General features: G+C 56.3%; 1 protein-coding gene across 5 annotated transcripts in view; it reads right to left on the bottom strand.

Moving 5' to 3' along the window:
- LOC144480588 (talin-2) overlaps nucleotides 1-20,430 on the bottom strand; it is a 410,923-nt gene that overhangs the window by 305,015 nt on the left and 85,478 nt on the right. The window contains exon 1 of one of the 5 annotated variants that reach the window (XM_078200212.1): nucleotides 12,130-12,290. The exons of the other annotated variants lie outside the window; for them this stretch is intronic. The gene's annotated coding sequence lies outside the window, so the exon portion shown is untranslated. Of the gene's footprint in view, nucleotides 1-12,129; nucleotides 12,291-20,430 lie in introns of those variants that run through there. 5 annotated transcript variants of the gene reach the window in all.

The following is a 20,430-nucleotide window of genomic DNA, read 5'->3' as shown; positions in this document are numbered from 1 at the left end:
ATAGTCAGAGATTTTAACTTTCCCAACATTGACTGGGACAGCCAGAGTATTAGAGGGTTGGATGGAGAGAAATTTGTTGAGTGTATTCAGGAGGAATTTCTCATTCAGTTTGTGGATGGCCCGACTAGAGAGGGGGCAAAACTTGACCTCCTCTTGGGAAATAAGGAAGGGAAGGTGACAGAAGTGTTAGTGAGGGATCACTTTGGGACCAGTGACCATAATTCTATTGGTTTTAAGATCGCTATGGAGAATGATAGGTCTGGCCCAAAAGTTAAAATTCTAAATTGGGGCAAGGCCAATTTTGATGGTATCAGGCAGGAACTTTCAAAAGTTAATTGGGGGAGTCTGTGGGAAGGCAAAGGGACGTCTGGCAAGTGGGAGGCTTTCAAAAGAGTGTTAACCAGGGTTCAGGGTAAGCACATTCCTCTTAGAGTGAAGGGCAAGGCTGGCAGAAATTGGGAACCCTGGATGACTCGGGATATTGAGGCCCTGGTCAAGAAGAAGAAAGAGGCACATGATATGCTTAGGCAGCTGGGATCAAGTGAATCTCTTAAAGAGTATAGGGGGTGTAGGAGTAGAGTTAAGAGAGAAATCAGGAGGGCAAAAAGGAGACACAAAATTGTTTTGGCAGATAAGGCAAAGGAGAATCCAAAGAGCTTCTACAAATACATAAAGGGCTAAAGAGTAACAAGGGAGAGAGTAGGGCCTCTTAAGGATCAACAAGGTCATCTATGTGCGGATCCACAAGAGACGGGCGAGATCCTAAATGAGTATTTCTCATCAGTATTAACTGTTGAGAAAAGCATGGATGTTAGGGAACTTGGGGAAATAAATAGTGATGTCTTGACGAGTGTACATATTACAGAGAAGGAGGTGCTGGAAGTCTTAAAGCACGTCAAGATAGATAAATCCCCGGGACCTGATGAAGTATATCTCAGGACATTGTGGGAGGCTAGGGAGGAAATTGCGGGTCCCCTAGCCGAGATATTTGAATCATCGATAGTCACAGGTGAGGTGCCTGAAGATTGGAGAGCGGCAAATGTTGTGCCTTTGTTTAAAAAGGGCTGCAGGGAAAAGCCTGGGAACTACAGGCCAGTGAGTCTCACATCTGTGGTGGGTAAATTGTTGGAAGGTATTTTGAGAGACAGGATCTACAGGCATTTAGAGATGCAAGGACTGATTAGGGACAGTAAGCATGGCTTTGTGAGTGGAAAATCATGTCTCACAAATTTGATTGAGTTTTTTGAAACGGTAACCAAGAAGGTAGATGAGGTCAGTGCAGTTGATGTTGTCGACATGGACTTTAGCAAGGCCTTTGACAAGGTACCGCATGGTAGGTTGTTGCATAAAGTTAAATCTCACGGGATCCAGGGTGAGGTATCTAAATGGATACAAAATTGGCTTCTTGTAGAGAGTTGTTTTTCAAACTGGAGGCCTGTGACCAGCAGTGTGCCTCAGGGATCAGTGCTGGGTCCACTGTTATTTATCATTTATATTAATGATTTGGATGAGAATATAGGGGGCATGGTTAGTAAGTTTGCAGATGACACTAAGATTGGTGGCATAGTGGACAGTGAAGAAAGTTGTCTCCAATTGCAACGGGATCTTGATCAATTGGGCCGGTGGGCTGACGAATGGCAGATGGAGTTTAATTTAGACAAATGTGAGGTGATGCATTTTGGTCGATTGAACCAGGGCAGGACTTACTCAGTTAATGGTAGGGCGTTGGGGAGAGTTACAGAAGAAAGAGATCTAGGGATACATGTTCATAGCTCCTTGAAAAGTGGAGTCACAGGTGGACAGAGTGGTGAAGAAGGTATTCGGCATGCTTGGTTTCATCGGTCAGAACATTGAATACAGGAGTTGGAATGTTTTGTTGAAGTTGTACAAGACATTGGTAAGGCCACACTTGGAATACTGTGTGCAATTCTGGTCACCCTATTATAGAAAGGATATTATTAAACTAGAAAGAGTGCAGAAAAGATTTACTAGGATGCTACCGGGACTTGATGGTTTGAGTTATAAGGAGAGGCTGAATAGACTGGGACTTTTTTCTCTGCAGGGTAGGAGGCTGAGGGGTGACCTTATAGAAGTCTATAAAATAATGAGGGACATAGACAAGCTAGATAGTCAATATCATTTCCCAAAGGTAGGGGAGTCTAAAATTAGAGGGCATAGGTTTAAGGTGAGAGGGGAGAGATACAAAAGTGTCCAGAGGGGCAATTTTTTCACACAGAGGGTGGCGTGTGTCTGGAACAAGCTGCCAGAGGTAGTAGTAGAGGTGGGTACAATTTTATCTTTTAAAAAGCATTTAGATAGTTACATGGGTACGATGGGTATAGAGGGATATGGGCCAAATGAGGGCAATTGGGATTAGCCTAGGGGTTTAAAAAAAAAATTCGGCATGGACAAGTTGGGCCGAAGGGCCTGTTTCCATGCTGTAAACCTCTATGACTCTGTGAAGAGTTAGTCATGCAGGGACACAGGTTCAAGGCGAGGGTCAGAAGGTGTAGGGAGGATGTGAGGAAAAACCTTTTTACCCAGAGGGTGGTGATGGTCTGGAATGCGCTGCCTGGGAGGGTGGTGGAGGCGGGTTGCCTCACATCCTTTAAAAAGTACCTGGATGAGCACTTGGCACATCATAACATTCAGCGCGAGGGGCCAAGTGCTGGTGGATGGGATTAGGTGGGAGGTCAGGTGTTTCTCATGTTGGTGCAGACTCAATGGGCCAAAGGGCCTCTTCTGTACTGTATAATTCTATGATTCTATGATATAAATATACCCTGACAATATGCTAGCCCCCTGGTCGAACACTCCCAACAGTCCGAGCACTGCCCATTCACACAAATTCTGAATTGCCTCCAAACTAAAATCCTTTTATGGAGATCCTGCATTATCAAACTCTTCGGGTGTTTGAGGAAAGCTAACTCTTTAAGGGGACAGAGATTACTGAAGAGGCTGGAAGGGGATTCGATTGACGAACTCTGCTCTCAAAAAGAATTTTGATGAAACTAGTGTCAAAAACAATCGGAATCACCCTGGTCTCTCCCCGGGTAGAAGGCTACAATCCCAGCGGCACAGGACAAGTCCGCTCCTGAACTCGTCTGTCCCTTCTCTCTAAGAACTTTTAGCAGGAGTTCGATACGTGCGTGAGTCATTCAGGTTCATAGAATCCTTACAGTGCAGAAGGAGACCATTTGGCCCATTGAGTCTGCATCGACCACAATCCCACCCAGGCCCTATCCCCATAACCCCACATATTTACCCTGCTAATCCCCCTGACACTAATGGACAATTTAGCATGGCCAATCAACCTAGCCAGCACACCGGACTATGGGAGGAAACTGGTGCACCCAGAGGAAACCCACGCAGACATGGGAGAACATACAGACTCCACACAGACAGTGGCCCGAGGCCAGAATTGAACCTAGGTCCTTGGTGCTGTGAGGCAGCAGTGCCACCGTGCCATCCCTCGAACTGATTCACCAGCTAATTATTTTAATGAATTGTAACAGTTTTTAATACATATTTTTAAGTTAGATCTTTGCAATAGTTTAATTTTCACTTCTTATGTTATCATTTAAACTTTAAAAATATTTTATTTAATAGTCACAAGTAGGTTTACATTAACACTGCAATGAAGTTACTGTGAAAATCCCCTAGTCGCCACATTCCAGTAGCTGTTCGGGTACACTGAGGGAGAATTTAGTATGGACAATTCATCTAACCAGCACATCTTTCAGACTGTGGGAGGAAACCGGAACACCCGGAGGAAACACATGCAGACACGGGGAGAACGTGCAAACTCCACCCAGGCAGTGACCCAAGCCGGGAATAGAACCCAGTCCCTGGCGCTGTGAGGCAGCAGTGCTAACCACTGTGCCACCGTGTCCCCGGGAATCGAACCCGGGTCCCTGGCGCTGTGAGGCAGCAGTGCTAACCACTGTGCCACCGTGTCCCCGGGAATCGAACCTGGGTCCCTGGCGCTGTGAGGCAGCAGTGCTAACCACTGTGCCACCCTCGATGCGACTTTTAACAAATGGGCAATGTACCCTAACTGAATTTCTGCTTCAGACAATGAAGTGATTAATTGAATTAATAGATTCTCATTGATACAAAGTAAATTTAACAAACCCCGTGAGGGACATTACTAAAGTCTCCTGGAAATACAGACAGTGCAATAAATGGAATACACTGCGATATTTATTCTTTGACCACATTGTGCTGATATCTTTGACACCATGTATCTCAACATAGGCACAAAGAACAATCAACAGTACAGCACAGGAACAGCCCTTCGGCCCACCAAGCCTGCGCCAACACATGACACAAATCTAACCCAAATCACAGATTCCACAATCTATAATTTTCTTGGAGTCAGGTCAGATTTTTAAAGAGTTGTGGTTCACGCACCCTTACAGGAATCATGAACCCAAGCATACATGAGTGGACCTGAAGTTCAAAAGTTCCCCCTCATGTCAAGTTAAACCCACCTTCATGCTCCATCGCTCCCCCAATGCCAAGCTCTGCCCTTTCACCCACCTCCTGTGGCCCCTCATGTCCTCTTAATCAAACAATGGCACTTCCATGCTCATTGACCCACCATACACTTTCTGGAACAAATAAACACTGGAGTGTATACTAGGATGTCTGAAAAAAGTCTTTGTAAAAAAGTAATCCATTCATAACTTTCTTCTATGTTTGAAAAGTAAAATCTTCACTACAAGCTAATAAAAGTGCAGATCATCCAGGCTCTTTAAAGGAACCAAAAACTACAAGCCACAAACCTTTGAAGCCACTTAAACTATGTAAACAAACATTCTAAAATTGACTAGAGATCAGAGGGCCTGAGCTATCAAACAAACAATGTTTTCTCTCAGGAGCAGCTTTTTCAACAAATGTAATGGTTGCCTGGGCTCTCAGCCAAGCTGCATTACACACATTCACACAAACAAACCTCAGGTGTGGGGCCACTTAATTGTTTCAATAGGTGGTGGGGCGAGAGGGTCAAACATGAGCTTCTCTGCCCAGCACTCAACTCTGGTGGCGGTGGGGTCCCAGTCCCATCCTTCCCACCTCCAAACTCAGCACCAGCGACAGCAAAAGATTCCTGGCACTCTCACTCTGACAGGGAACTGGGATCACTGACTGGACGCTTCATCAGCACTGGCCAGTTTTTGGATTTCTCAATCCCGATTCAGAAAGGATTTCATGCACATGCTCAACAGCCTCTCGTTTCTCATCCTCAAACACGTACTTCCCCAGATATGAATCAGAAATCCTCTGGTATTGAAGAACACCGGATAACACTGGCTGCCAGGAATGAATCACACACTACCTGGCTGATAGTGGATCAGAGTTGAAATAACTCCCACAAGGCAGGTGTCCCTTCACAGAACGTAAACTTATCTACAATAGTTAGTGATGTTCAGACAGATACTTCCCAGTAACCCAGACACTCCATATTATATACCTCCGCAGGGCCCCCGGATTGGACAGCATTAACTGCCCCAACCAAATAAACAAAATCAAACTAACTCCGGGACTACTCAAAAAGGGGCAGCTTCCTAAAAGGAGGGGGAACCGCTCGAAACAAAAAACAAAAGAAAGGAAGCTTAATCAAATTAAAATGTGATTAAAGGGGTCAATAATACACCCCCGTCCCTGCGGTGCCCAGCGGGCACGGAAGGCATCAACTGTGCCCCCTGGACACCCCATGCTCCCATGCCAGGGACACCCAGCCGCGAATATAGCCACGGTGGAGGGGCAGACAGTCAGGGTGGGCGACCCCCTCGATCGCCCGCTGCCTGGATCTGTAGATGGCACACCTTGCCAGGCCCAGGTCCACGAAGAGGTCCTCCTCCCCTCCACACCAGATGCCCTTAGATCAGGAGCATGGGACTGAAGTGCAAACAGAACATCAATAAAAGGTTTTTCAGAAAACTGAAAAGGTTGTGCTGCCTGTAACACTGAACATAGACATGGTCCATGGACTCCTCAAGAGTGCAAAAAGGGAGCCCGTGAACCAGAAGAACCTACAATTGTACAGCACTGCTGCGTGCAGCACCCTCCACCCCAGGTCCCCGAGATAGTGGGGGGAGATCCCACCGTAGAGGGGCCTCCACTGTGGACATCCGCCGCCCGGCGGCAACAAGGTCTGCTAAGGTGTGTCCGGGCAACAGGCGAGGACGCGATAGTGGAAGGTGTGCAGCAGCAGCCCATACAGGAAACGCCTCAGTGCGGTAGCAAAGGGCACGGAGGGCATTTCCATGAGGTGGCACAAACTGTGGGGCGCCTGACCTGGGAGGGGCAGTCTAGGCTTGGGGACAATGTGAAATTCCATCCCAGCAGGGGCACGCTCGGGCAGGATCCTAATGCACAGTTGCGCCTCTGAGACCACACGTGCCCTCGGGTCCGAGGGGTTCAATCAGGGAGCTCGTATTCTAACAGATTCACCCCGTGGACCTCGTTAAAGTTCACAAGAGCGAACAGGACAAACAGTCTCCCATTTGCAGAAAGGAATCCATTGAAAGTTAGAGTGGTGTCACTCTGCTCCCCATTGGACGTGAATTTTCAGCACAAAACTGCCCCGACTCTGGCACCAATCAGCATCGGTTGCAGACCACATGATGCCCGATAAAGAGAAAGCAGAAATAACACAGCTCACACATTCACAGTCACTAACTCCTGTTTGTGTCCGAGGAATTGATCTGAAAGGACTGAGGCCTGTACCGGGGCAAGCAGCGGGCACACCTGGGGGCAAGCAGCGGGCACACCTGGGGGCAAGCAGCGGGCACACCCGGGGGCAAGCAGCGGGCACACCCGGGGGCAAGCAGCGGGCACACCCGGGGGGGCAGCAGCGGGCACACCGGGGGCAGCAACGGGGGCAGCAACGGGCACACCCGGGGGGGCAGCAACGGGCACACCCGGGGGGGGGCAGCAACGGGCACACCCGGGGGGGGCAGCAACGGGCACACCCGGGGGGGGCAGCAACGGGCACACCCGGGGGGGGCAGCAACGGGCACACCCGGGGGGGGCAGCAACGGGCACACCCGGGGGGGGCAGCAACGGGCACACCCGGGGGGGGCAGCAACGGGCACACCCGGGGGGGGCAGCAACGGGCACACCCGGGGGGGGGAGCAACGGGCACACCCGGGGGGGCAGCAACGGGCACACCCGGGGGGGGCAGCAACGGGCACACCCGGGGGGGGCAGCAACGGACACACCCGGGGGGGCAGCAACGGGCACACCCGGGGGGGCAGCAACGGGCACACCCGGGGGGGGCAGCAACGGGCACACCCGGGGGGGGCAGCAACGGGCACACCCGGGGGGGGCAGCAACGGGCACACCCGGGGGGGGCAGCAACGGGCACACCCGGGGGGGGCAGCAACGGGCACACCCGGGGGGGGCAGCAACGGGCACACCCGGGGGGGCAGCAACGGGCACACCCGGGGGGGGCAGCAACGGGCACACCCGGGGGGGGCAGCAACGGGCACACCCGGGGGGGGCAGCAACGGGCACACCCGGGGGGGGCAGCAACGGGCACACCCGGGGGGGGCAGCAACGGGCACACCCGGGGGGGGCAGCAACGGGCACACCCGGGGGGGGCAGCAACGGGCACACCCGGGGGGGCAGCAACGGGCACACCCGGGGGGGGGCAGCAACGGGCACACCGGGGGGGGCAGCAACGGGCACACCCGGGGGGGGCAGCAACGGGCACACCCGGGGGGGGCAGCAACGGGCACACCCGGGGGGGGCAGCAACGGGCACACCCGGGGGGGGCAGCAACGGGCACACCCGGGGGGGGCAGCAACGGGCACACCCGGGGGGGGGCAGCAACGGGCACACCCGGGGGGGGCAGCAACGGGCACACCCGGGGGGGGGCAGCAACGGGCACACCCGGGGGGGGGCAGCAACGGGCACACCCGGGGGGGGGCAGCAACGGGCACACCCGGGGGGGGGCAGCAACGGGCACACCCGGGGGGGGGCAGCAACGGGCACACCCGGGGGGGGGCAGCAACGGGCACACCCGGGGGGGGCAGCAACGGGCACACCCGGGGGGGGCAGCAACGGGCACACCCGGGGGGGGCAGCAACGGGCACACCCGGGGGGGGCAGCAACGGGCACACCCGGGGGGGGCAGCAACGGGCACACCCGGGGGGGGCAGCAACGGGCACACCCGGGGGGGGCAGCAACGGGCACACCCGGGGGGGGCAGCAACGGGCACACCCGGGGGGGGCAGCAACGGGCACACCCGGGGGGGGCAGCAACGGGCACACCCGGGGGGGGCAGCAACGGGCACACCCGGGGGGGGCAGCAACGGGCACACCCGGGGGGGGCAGCAACGGGCACACCCGGGGGGGGCAGCAACGGGCACACCCGGGGGGGGCAGCAACGGGCACACCCGGGGGGGCAGCAACGGGCACACCCGGGGGGGCAGCAACGGGCACACCCGGGGGGGGCAGCAACGGGCACACCCGGGGGGGGCAGCAACGGGCACACCCGGGGGGGCAGCAACGGGCACACCCGGGGGGGCAGCAACGGGCACACCCGGGGGGCAGCAACGGGCACACCCGGGGGGGGCAGCAACGGGCACACCCGGGGGGGGCAGCAACGGGCACACCCGGGGGGGCAGCAACGGGCACACCCGGGGGGGCAGCAACGGGCACACCCGGGGGGGGGCAGCAACGGGCACACCCGGGGGGGGCAGCAACGGGCACACCCGGGGGGGCAGCAACGGGCACACCCGGGGGGGGCAGCAACGGGCACACCCGGGGGGGGCAGCAACGGGCACACCCGGGGGGGGCAGCAACGGGCACACCCGGGGGGGGCAGCAACGGGCACACCCGGGGGGGGGCAGCAACGGGCACACCCGGGGGGGGGCAGCAACGGGCACACCCGGGGGGGGGCAGCAACGGGCACACCCGGGGGGGGGCAGCAACGGGCACACCCGGGGGGGGGCAGCAACGGGCACACCCGGGGGGGGGCAGCAACGGGCACACCCGGGGGGGGGCAGCAACGGGCACACCCGGGGGGGGGCAGCAACGGGCACACCCGGGGGGGGGGCAGCAACGGGCACACCCGGGGGGGGGCAGCAACGGGCACACCCGGGGGGGGGGCAGCAACGGGCACACCCGGGGGGGGGGCAGCAACGGGCACACCCGGGGGGGGGCAGCAACGGGCACACCCGGGGGGGGCAGCAACGGGCACACCCGGGGGGGGCAGCAACGGGCACACCCGGGGGGGGCAGCAACGGGCACACCCGGGGGGGGCAGCAACGGGCACACCCGGGGGGGGCAGCAACGGGCACACCCGGGGGGGGCAGCAACGGGCACACCCGGGGGGGGCAGCAACGGGCACACCCGGGGGGGGCAGCAACGGGCACACCCGGGGGGGGCAGCAACGGGCACACCCGGGGGGGGCAGCAACGGGCACACCCGGGGGGGGCAGCAACGGGCACACCCGGGGGGGGCAGCAACGGGCACACCCGGGGGGGGCAGCAACGGGCACACCCGGGGGGGGCAGCAACGGGCACACCCGGGGGGGGCAGCAACGGGCACACCCGGGGGGGGCAGCAACGGGCACACCCGGGGGGGGCAGCAACGGGCACACCCGGGGGGGGCAGCAACGGGCACACCCGGGGGGGGCAGCAACGGGCACACCCGGGGGGGGCAGCAACGGGCACACCCGGGGGGGCAGCAACGGGCACACCCGGGGGGGCAGCAACGGGCACACCCGGGGGGGGCAGCAACGGGCACACCCGGGGGGGGCAGCAACGGGCACACCCGGGGGGGGCAGCAACGGGCACACCCGGGGGGGCAGCAACGGGCACACCCGGGGGGGCAGCAACGGGCACACCCGGGGGGGGCAGCAACGGGCACACCCGGGGGGGGCAGCAACGGGCACACCCGGGGGGGGCAGCAACGGGCACACCCGGGGGGGGCAGCAACGGGCACACCCGGGGGGGGCAGCAACGGGCACACCCGGGGGGGGCAGCAACGGGCACACCCGGGGGGGGCAGCAACGGGCACACCCGGGGGGGGCAGCAACGGGCACACCCGGGGGGGGCAGCAACGGGCACACCCGGGGGGGGCAGCAACGGGCACACCCGGGGGGGCAGCAACGGGCACACCCGGGGGGGGCAGCAACGGGCACACCCGGGGGGGCAGCAACGGGCACACCCGGGGGGGGCAGCAACGGGCACACCCGGGGGGGGCAGCAACGGGCACACCCGGGGGGGGCAGCAACGGGCACACCCGGGGGGGGCAGCAACGGGCACACCCGGGGGGGGCAGCAACGGGCACACCCGGGGGGGCAGCAACGGGCACACCCGGGGGGGGCAGCAACGGGCACACCCGGGGGGGGCAGCAACGGGCACACCCGGGGGGGGGCAGCAACGGGCACACCGGGGGGGGCAGCAACGGGCACACCCGGGGGGGGGCAGCAACGGGCACACCCGGGGGGGGCAGCAACGGGCACACCCGGGGGGGGCAGCAACGGGCACACCCGGGGGGGGCAGCAACGGGCACACCCGGGGGGGGCAGCAACGGGCACACCCGGGGGGGGCAGCAACGGGCACACCCGGGGGGGGGCAGCAACGGGCACACCCGGGGGGGGCAGCAACGGGCACACCCGGGGGGGGCAGCAACGGGCACACCCGGGGGGGGCAGCAACGGGCACACCCGGGGGGGGCAGCAACGGGCACACCCGGGGGGGGCAGCAACGGGCACACCCGGGGGGGGCAGCAACGGGCACACCCGGGGGGGCAGCAACGGGCACACCCGGGGGGGGCAGCAACGGGCACACCCGGGGGGGCAGCAACGGGCACACCCGGGGGGGGCAGCAACGGGCACACCCGGGGGGGGCAGCAACGGGCACACCTGGGGGGGGCAGCAACGGGCACACCCGGGGGGGGCAGCAACGGGCACACCCGGGGGGGGGCAGCAACGGGCACACCCGGGGGGGGCAGCAACGGGCACACCCGGGGGGGGCAGCAACGGGCACACCCCGGGGGGCAGCAACGGGCACACCCGGGGGGGCAGCAACGGGCACACCCGGGGGGGCAGCAACGGGCACACCCGGGGGGGGCAGCAACGGGCACACCCGGGGGGGGCAGCAACGGGCACACCCGGGGGGGCAGCAACGGGCACACCCGGGGGGGCAGCAACGGGCACACCCGGGGGGGCAGCAACGGGCACACCCGGGGGGGCAGCAACGGGCACACCCGGGGGGGGCAGCAACGGGCACACCCGGGGGGGCAGCAACGGGCACACCCGGGGGGGCAGCAACGGGCACACCCGGGGGGGCAGCAACGGGCACACCCGGGGGGGCAGCAACGGGCACACCCGGGGGGGCAGCAACGGGCACACCCGGGGGGGGGCAGCAACGGGTACACCCGGGGGGGGCAGCAGCGCTGGGTTCTGTGAGTGAGTAAAGCTGACACTGGATGTGCTAAATAATACAAGTATTGGCAAGCCTGACCTCGTAAGAAGTCTAACAACACCAGGTCAAAGTCCAACAGGTTTATTTGGTCGCAAAAGCCACGAGCTTTTGGAACAGGCTGTCCCTTGGTCAGGTGGGTGGAAGGCAATCCTGACCTCGCTCAGTTCCACACTCAAAAATAAACTCTCGGAAAACCTGCGATTTCTAATGTAGAAATCTCAATCAATGCTTCTAAATTCAAAGCAAAATAAAGGCAGAAAATCAATCTCAATCTTCAAGTCAAACATTTCCTGTCAGAAAGAAAACCCAATGAGATGAAGGAGTCAAGGGGTCTGGGGTTGTTGGGATGAGCTGGGAATCTTCCTACTCAGTGATCTTCCCCCGCCCGACCCCAGCTCAAACTGACAGGGCCAACTGGTACTTGGCGAGAAGCCAGATACAAAGGCTTTTCTTCTCTCCCTCCTTCCTTCCCTCTATTCCCAATATATCCAAGTGCTCAGGATTCCTGGACGGTTTTGATTCTGTCAGAGTTGAAGGGCACACGCTGAAACATGAGGGGGTGAGTGGAGAGAGAATCCGTCAGTTCCTCCGTACGGTGACTAGTGTCTTGTGGAATGACTGTCAGCGAACCAGGGCACCTTCCTGTCGGAGATTCAAACATTAGCTCAAACTCGGGATTTCACTCACAAGAACAGCTGGCTCAGCCAGGGCTGGTCATTTTTACTGCACTGGCCACCTGTTGGTCCAGAATCCCGCTGAACCGGGCCGCATGGTTAATTCCATCTCTTTTTATGTAGATGGGCAGCTTTTCCCGATCATGTTCTCATTCAAGTGATCTGTGTGTGTACAATAAAAATAGCAAGACTTCCGATAACATCTTGGCCAACGGTGGGGGGAGGCCCAGATTAGCAACACTGGGACTAAACGCCAATTCTCAAAATAAACCTGTTCCATGCAGTGCTTGGAGAGCAACCAGTAACACGAGAGGGCAGAGTCTGAGCTCAAGATGCAGAGTGGGCAAGTGCAGAGTCAGATTTGGGGCACCCCGGGGGACCCGGGTACCCCCCTCCCCCGTACATCTCACTGCACTCCCAGCACCTCCGTACCCAGATCATAGAATCCTACAGTGCAGACTTTTGAATGGACCTACCTTGCATTAAATTGATCTTTCTCTACACCCTAGCTATGACTGTAACGCTACATTCTGTACTCTCTCCTTTCCTTCTCTATGAACAGTATGCTTTGTCTGTGTAGCATGCAAGAAACAATACTTTTCACTGTATACTAATACATATGAAAATATTATATCAAAAATCAAGAACGAGGCCATTCGGCCCATCATGTCCGCAACAACCACAATCCCACCCAGGCTCTATCCTCATAACCTCATGCATTTACCCTACCTAGTCCCCCTGACACGAAGGGACAATTTATCATGGCCAATCCACCTAACTTGCACACCTTTGGAGTGTGGGAGGAAACCGGAGCACCCGGAGGAAACCCACGCAGACACGGGGAGAATGTACAAACTCCACACAGACATCGACCCGAGGCCGGAATCGAACCCAGGTCCTTAGTGCTGTGAGGCAGCAGCGCTAACCACTGTGCCACCGTGCCGCCTGAGAGTTAAATTCCACAGCTTCTGGTCGTGTGCAGCTGCAATGAAAGACGGGAGTAGCATTTGAGGATTTGGGAAGCAGTGAACTCCGGAGACCTGCCCTGTGCCCATCCATCAATTCTCACTGGCTCAGCACTGCTGTGCTACACCCAGCCTCCCAGTTCCTGCTCCCTCTCAAACCCATCGAGCAAATCAATCAGGTATTTAAACACCAACGGTGACAGTGCGTTAGAGTGAGCAAAATGCTGCAATCCCAAGGGTAGGTCGGAGTGTTCTCCTCGGCTAAATATCTAACCCTCGTCAACACCACTGAGGCAGTCTGACCTGGAATTTCCATCAGCTTGCTCGGGTTTTTTTGACACGTGCCTCACATAATTGTGATGGTAAATTATGGTCTGTACAATACAATCTGCTGCAATATATTGGGCTGGTTTCAACAACATTCAACTCTAAGCAGGCCCCGCCCCACAACACTGCCCCCCCCGCCCCCCACAACACTGCCCCCCCCACAACACTGCCCCCCCCCCCACAACACTGCCCCCCCCCACCACAACACTGCCCCCCCCGCCCCCCACAACACTGCCCCCCCCCCACAACACTGCCCCCCCCACCACAACACTGCCCCCCCCCCACAACACTGCCCCCCCCCACAACACTGCCCCCCCCGCCCCCCACAACACTGCCCCCCCCGCCCCCCACAACACTGCCCCCCCCCCCACAACACTGCCCCCCCAACACTGCCCCCCCCCCACAACACTGCCCCCCCCCACAACACTGCCCCCCCCCACAACACTGCCCCCCCCCACAACACTGCCCCCCCCCACAACTCTGCCCCCCCACAACACTGCCCCCCCCCACAACACTGCCCCCCCCCACAACACTGCCCCCCCCCAACAACACTGCCCCCCCAACAACACTGCCCCCCCCCAACAACACTGCCCCCCCCCAACAACACTGCCCCCCCCACGCCCCACGACAATGGCCCCATCCCACGCCCCACGACAATGGCCCCCCACGACAATGGCCCCCCCACACCCCACGACAAACGACAATGGCCCCCCCCCGCACCCCACAACAATGCCCCCCCCCCGCACCCCACGACAACGGCCCCCCCCCGCACCCCACGACAACGGCCCCCCCGCACCCCACGACAACGCCCCCCCCGCACCCCACGACAACGGCCCCCCCCGCACCCCACGACAACGGCCCCCCCGCACCCCACGACAACGGCCCCCCCCGCACCCCACGACAACGGCCCCCCCGCACCCCACGACAACGGCCCCCCCCGCACCCCACGACAATGGCCCCCCCCCCCCCGCACCCCACGACAAAACATTTAAGAGGTATTCAAGAGGCGGCTAAATGTCGCACTTGGGGCGAAGAGGACCAAAGGTTATGGGGAGAAAGCAGGATTAGGCTATGAATAATCAGCCATGATTGTAATGCATGATGGAGCAGGTTGGAAGGGCCAAATGGCCTCCTCCTGCTCCTATCTTCCATGTTTCTTAAAGCAATCACCACCAGGAAGTCCCACTCAGATCATTCATTTACAAATCTTCAGGCAGATTCCAAACATCAAACTGAAGGACAGGTAACATCCCAGACACAGCTGCAAGGCGGGAAATGAAATGGAGGGATGAACTCAAAAATATTACAATCAGGAAAGTGGCACTCAGTAATTGTTGGAGTTTATGGTTTACAAATCCTCCAATCCTGATCAACTTAATCCTCAATTCTTAAAAGAAGCACCATTGACCAGAAACTCAACTGGACCCACCACATAAACACCGTGGCTACCAGAGCAGGTCAGAGGCTACGAACACTGCGTTGAGTAACTCACCTCCTGACTTCCCAAAGCCGTCCATCATCTACAAGGCACAAGTCAGGAGTGTGATAGAATATTCTCCACTTGCCTCGATGGGTGCAACTCCAACAACACTCAAGAAGCTTTGACACCATCCAAGACAAAGCAACCCACTTGATTGGCACCACATCTACAAACATCCACAATCCCTCCAACATCGACGCTCAGTAGCAGCAGTGTGTATCATCTACAAGATGCACTGCAGCAATTCACCAAAGATCCTTAGACAGCACCTTCCAAACCCACAACCACCTCCATCTAGGACAAGGGCAGCAGATATATGGGAACACCACCAAGTTCCCTCCAAGTCACTCACAATCCCGATTTGGAAACATATCGCCGTTCCTTTGCAGTCACTGGGTCAAAATCCTGGAATTCCCTCCTGAACGGCATTGTGGGTCAACCCACAGAACATGGACTGCAGCGATTCAAGAAGGCAGCTCACCACCACCTTCTCAAGGGCAACTAGGGATGGGCAATAAATCAGAATCCCTGCAGTGCAGAAGGAGGCCATTCGGCCCAATGAGTCTGTACCGACCACAATCCCAACCAGGCCCTATCCCCATAACCCCACACATTTACCCTGCGAATCTCCCTGATGCTAAGGGGCAATTTAGCATAAGAACATAAGAACATAAGAAATAGGAGCAGGAGAAGGCCATCTAGCCCCTCGAGCCTGCCCCGCCATTCAATAAGATCATGGCTGATCTGACGTGGATCAGTACCACTTACCCGCCTGATCCACATAACCCTTAATTCCCTTACCGATCAGGAATCCATCCATCCGCGCTTTAAACATATTCAGCGAGGTAGCCTCCACCACCTCAGTGGGCAGAGAATTCCAGAGATTCACCACCCTCTGGGAGAAGAAGTTCCTTCTCAACTCTGTCTTAAACCGACCCCCCTTTATTTTGAGGCTGTGTCCTCTAGTTTTAACTTCCTTACTAAGTGGAAAGAATCTCTCCGCCTCCACCCTATCCAGCCCCCGCATTATCTTATAAGTCTCCATAAGATCCCCCCTCATCCTTCTAAACTCCAACGAGTACAAACCCAATCTCCTCAGCCTCTCCTCATAATCCAAACCCCTCATCTCCGGTATCAACCTGGTGAACCTTCTCTGCACTCCCTCCAATGCCAATATATCCTTCCTCATATAAGGGGACCAATACTGCACACAGTATTCCAGCTGCGGCCTCACCAATGCCCTGTACAGGTGCATCAAGACATCCCTGCTTTTATATTCTATCCCCCTCGCGATATAGGCCAACATCCCATTTGCCTTCTTGATCACCTGTTGTACCTGCAGACTGGGCTTTTGCGTCTCATGCACAAGGACCCCCAGGTCCCTTTGCACGGTAGCATGTTTTAATTTGTTTCCATTGAGATAGTAATCCCATTTGTTATTATTTCCTCCAAAGTGTATAACCTCTAAGCATGACTAATCAACCTAACCCACACATCTTTGGACTGTGGGAGGAAACCGGAGCACCCAGCGGAAATCCGGGGAGAATGTGCAAACTCCACACAGACAGTGACCCGAGGCCAGAATTGAACCTAACAGCAGTGCTAACCACCGTGCCCCCCTGGCCAGCCAGCGACATCGATGTCCCATGATGAATGAAAAGGAAAGGTGGCTAATGAGGAAGTAGATACATTGGTTTTAATTTTTCAAAATCGCCTTCGATTCAGGGGTATCCCAGCTGGATGGTGACAAATCGAGGGATCTCGTCCAGGTCAACAACTTCTGGGGAACCTCACCTAGGACCTGGCTATAACACAAAGAATAAACACAATCTGGGGCAGACGTCCCAGACCAAAAATGATCCAGTTTCTCTATCTCTCGGGCAATAGTAATCCAGTTTCACTATCTCTCGGCCAATAGTAATCCAGTTTCACTAGCTCTCGGCCAATAGCAATCCAGTTTCACTAGCTCTCGGCCAATAGCAATCCAGTTTCACTATCTCTCGGCCAATAGCAATCCAGTTTCACTATCTCTCAGCCAATAGTCATCCAGTTCCATCATCTCTCAGCCAATTGTCATTAATTCACGGGAACCTTTGAAAGTTTGAAGGAGCAGCTGGAGGGCTGACCGTATAAAACTGCAGTTCCAGTTACTGTCTTTGTGTCGAATCGTTTCTCTCCGAGTTCCCACAGCAGCTGGTGAGATCAGCACTGCCCCCCACCCCCCTCGCCTCCTCTGCTGTCTCTTGTTCTATCTTTGGGCTTTGCCAAAGCGTTGGAACTCTCTCCCCTCACCAATCCAATCTGAAGCAGATGGAGAGAGCAGGCAATCTACATAAAACAGCCCATTTGTGAGACCATCCCAACAGCAATCTCCAACCCAACCAGCGAGGGAGAAAAAACTGTCCAAACAGGAGTGGCAGCTGCAGGCTCCCCACTTACCCCGGCCTGGAGAGTGACCTCGGAGCAGCAGAAACCATCTACAATGGAAGCCACATCTTGAAAAACAGTCATCGAAAAAGGGACTGTCACAGTCCTCATTTCCTCCGGAGATCTTCCCTCCACAACCCTCAGCCTCCCGCCCCTCCACTGCTCTCCCCCCCGCCCCTCAGCCTCCGTGCCCCACCATGTTTGTCTCAATAACTACTGGTCAGGAAATACACCTTCTGCTCTCCTTGGAAATTGAAAAAACACAATGCCAACTCACCACCGATTCACCCCCCCAACGGAAACAATCTCACACACTTCACCCTTTGTCAGATTTCATAGTCTTGAAAACCCTCGATGACCATTTCCTGTTTCACTAAACAAGATCCATTTCCAGCCACCCTCATCTCCCGGTTGGTGAATCCTCACTGTCTCCTTCACCAAGGATCCACTATCTGGAGCATAATGCGGGTGCCCAGCCTGATTCCCAACTGGTGCCCAACAAGTGCCTTGTGCAAATTGGCAAGCTGTCATTGACCCAATGCTTTATTGGTCAGAGAGATAAATGCCGAGTCAGTCATAGAGGTTTACAGCATAGAAACAGGCCCTTCGGCCCAACTTGTCCATGCTGCCCTTGTTTTTTAAACCACTAAACTAATCCCAATTGCCCGCGTTTGGCCCATATCCCTCTATACCCGTCTTACCCATGTAACTGTCGAAACGTTTTTTAAAAGACAAAATTGTACCCGCCTCTACTACTACCTCTGGCAGCTTGTTCCAGACACTCACCACCCTGTGTGTGAAAAAACTGCCCCTCTGGACCACTAGTTTTAGACTCCCCTACCTTTGGGAAAAGACACTGACTATCTAGCTGATCTGTGCCCCTCATTATTTTATAGACCTCTATAAGATCACCCCTCAACCTCCTATACTCCAGAGAAAAAGTCCCAGTCTATCCAGCCTCTCCTTGTAACTCAATCCATCAGGTCCCAGTAGCATCCTAGTAAATCTTTTCTACACTCTTTCTCGTTTAATAACATCCAAAAGTCAAAAGGCAAACTTTAGCAGAGACTTAGTGTGAAAGGAGATGGCTTGCTATGTAGGGACAGAAAGATAAACACCTCCCACATACCCAGATCTACTTACACCTAAGACAAAGTAACTGGGTGCCAGGCCACCATTAGACCAGGGGATAGGCCAAGATCCGGAGAGATTGATGTAGATTGGGAGGCCAATCTTTTTAATTGGGCTATTCAACTATAGCGATGGCTAATATAACAGTAGTTAGTACTGCTGCCTCACAGCGCCAGAGACCCGGGTTCAATTCCCGTTTTGGGTTATTGTCTGTGCGAAGTCTGCACTTTCTCCCCATATCTGCATGGGTTTCCCCTGGGTGCTCCGATTTCCTCCCACAGTCCAAAGACGTGTGGGTTAGGTGGATTCACCATGGTAAATGTGCAGTCGTATGGGGAGGGGGCGAACCTGGGTAAGATACGCTGTCAGAGAAAGGTGGTGCAAAATCATTGGGCTAAATGGCCTCCATCTGCATTGTTGGGATTCTAGGATTTCGAGGAAATAATTGGGTTAAAATCAGTCTCCATAAACTTAGCTGTGAACAGAAAACAGGGACAAAAACAGAAAATGCTAGAAAATCTCAGCAGGTCTGACAGCGTCTATGGGGAGCGAATAGAGCCAACATTTCGGGTCTAGATGACCCTTCGTCAGAGCTCTGATCGAGTCTGGTCCGGGTATGATGAGAATCATATCAGCCATGATTGAATGACAGAGCAGACTCGATGGGCCGAATGGCCTAATTCTGCTCCTATATCCGATTGTCCGGGACTCCTGTCCAGGAGGGGAGAAAAGGGAAGGGGAGGCCCGGGGAAATGGGCAGAGGGGAGTTGATGTGATGCCGGGGAGGGGGGGGGGCGGTTGTTTGGGGGTGAATCCCCCACTATCTAACCTCAGTGGTTGGTAAGCTGATGGAGAAGATCCTGAGGGACAAGATTTATGAGCATTTAGAGAAGTTTAGTATGCTCAAGAATACTCAGCATGGCTTTGTCAAAGGCAGATCGTGCCTTACGAGCCTGGTGGAGTTCTTCGAAAATGTGACTAAACACATTGACGAAGGGAAGGCGGTAGATGTGGTTTATATGGATTTCAGCAAGGCGTTCGATAAGGTCCCCCATGCAAGGCTTCTCGAAAAAGAGAGAGGGCATGGGATCCAAGGGGCTGCTGCCCTGTGGATCCAGAACTGGCTTGCCCAAAGGAGGCAGAGAGTGGGTACAGATGGGTCTTTTTCTAATTGGAGGTCGATCACCAGTGGTGTGCCCCAGGGATCTGTACTGGGACCCTTGCTGTTAGTCATTTTCATAAATGACCTGGATGAGGAAGTGGAGGGATGGGTTGGTAAGTTTGCCGACGACACGAAGGTTGGTGGGGTTGTGGATAGTCTGGAGGGATGTCAGAAGTTACAGAGGGACATAGATAGGATGCAAGACTGGGCGGAGAAGTGGCAGATGGACTTCAACCCAGATAAATGCATAGTGGTCCATTTTGGCAGGTCAAATGGGATGAAGGAGTACAATATAAAGGGAAAGACTCTTAGTACGGTAGAGGATCAGAAGGACCTTGGGGTCCGGGTCCATAGGACTCTAAAATCGGCCCCGCAGGTGGAGGAGGTGGTTAAGAAGGCATATGGTGTGCTGGCCTTTATCAATAGAGGGATTGAGTTTAGGAGTCCGGGGATAATGATGCAGCTATACAAGACCCTCGTCAGACCCCACTTGGAGTACTGTGCTCAGTTCTGGTCGCCTCATTACAGGAAGGATGTGGAAAAGATTGAAAGGATGCAGAGGAGATTTACAAGGATGTTGCCTGGATTGAGTGGCATGCCTTATGAGGATAGGCTGAGGGAGCTCGGTCTTTTCTCCTTGGAGAGGCGTAAGATGAGAGGAGACCTAATAGAGGTATATAAGATGTTGAGAGGCATAGATCGGGTGGACTCTCAGAGGCTTTTTCCCAGGGTGGAAATGTCTGCTACGAGAGGACACAGGTTTAAGGTGCTGGGGGGTAGGTACAGGAGAAATGTTAGGGGGAAGTTTTTCACACAGAGGGT

Source organism: Mustelus asterias, chromosome 29, assembly GCF_964213995.1.
Source record: "Mustelus asterias chromosome 29, sMusAst1.hap1.1, whole genome shotgun sequence".
Lineage (NCBI taxonomy): Eukaryota > Metazoa > Chordata > Chondrichthyes > Carcharhiniformes > Triakidae > Mustelus > Mustelus asterias.
Note: the sequence above shows the minus strand (reverse complement) of the source record. Positions and strands in the feature narration are given on the sequence as shown.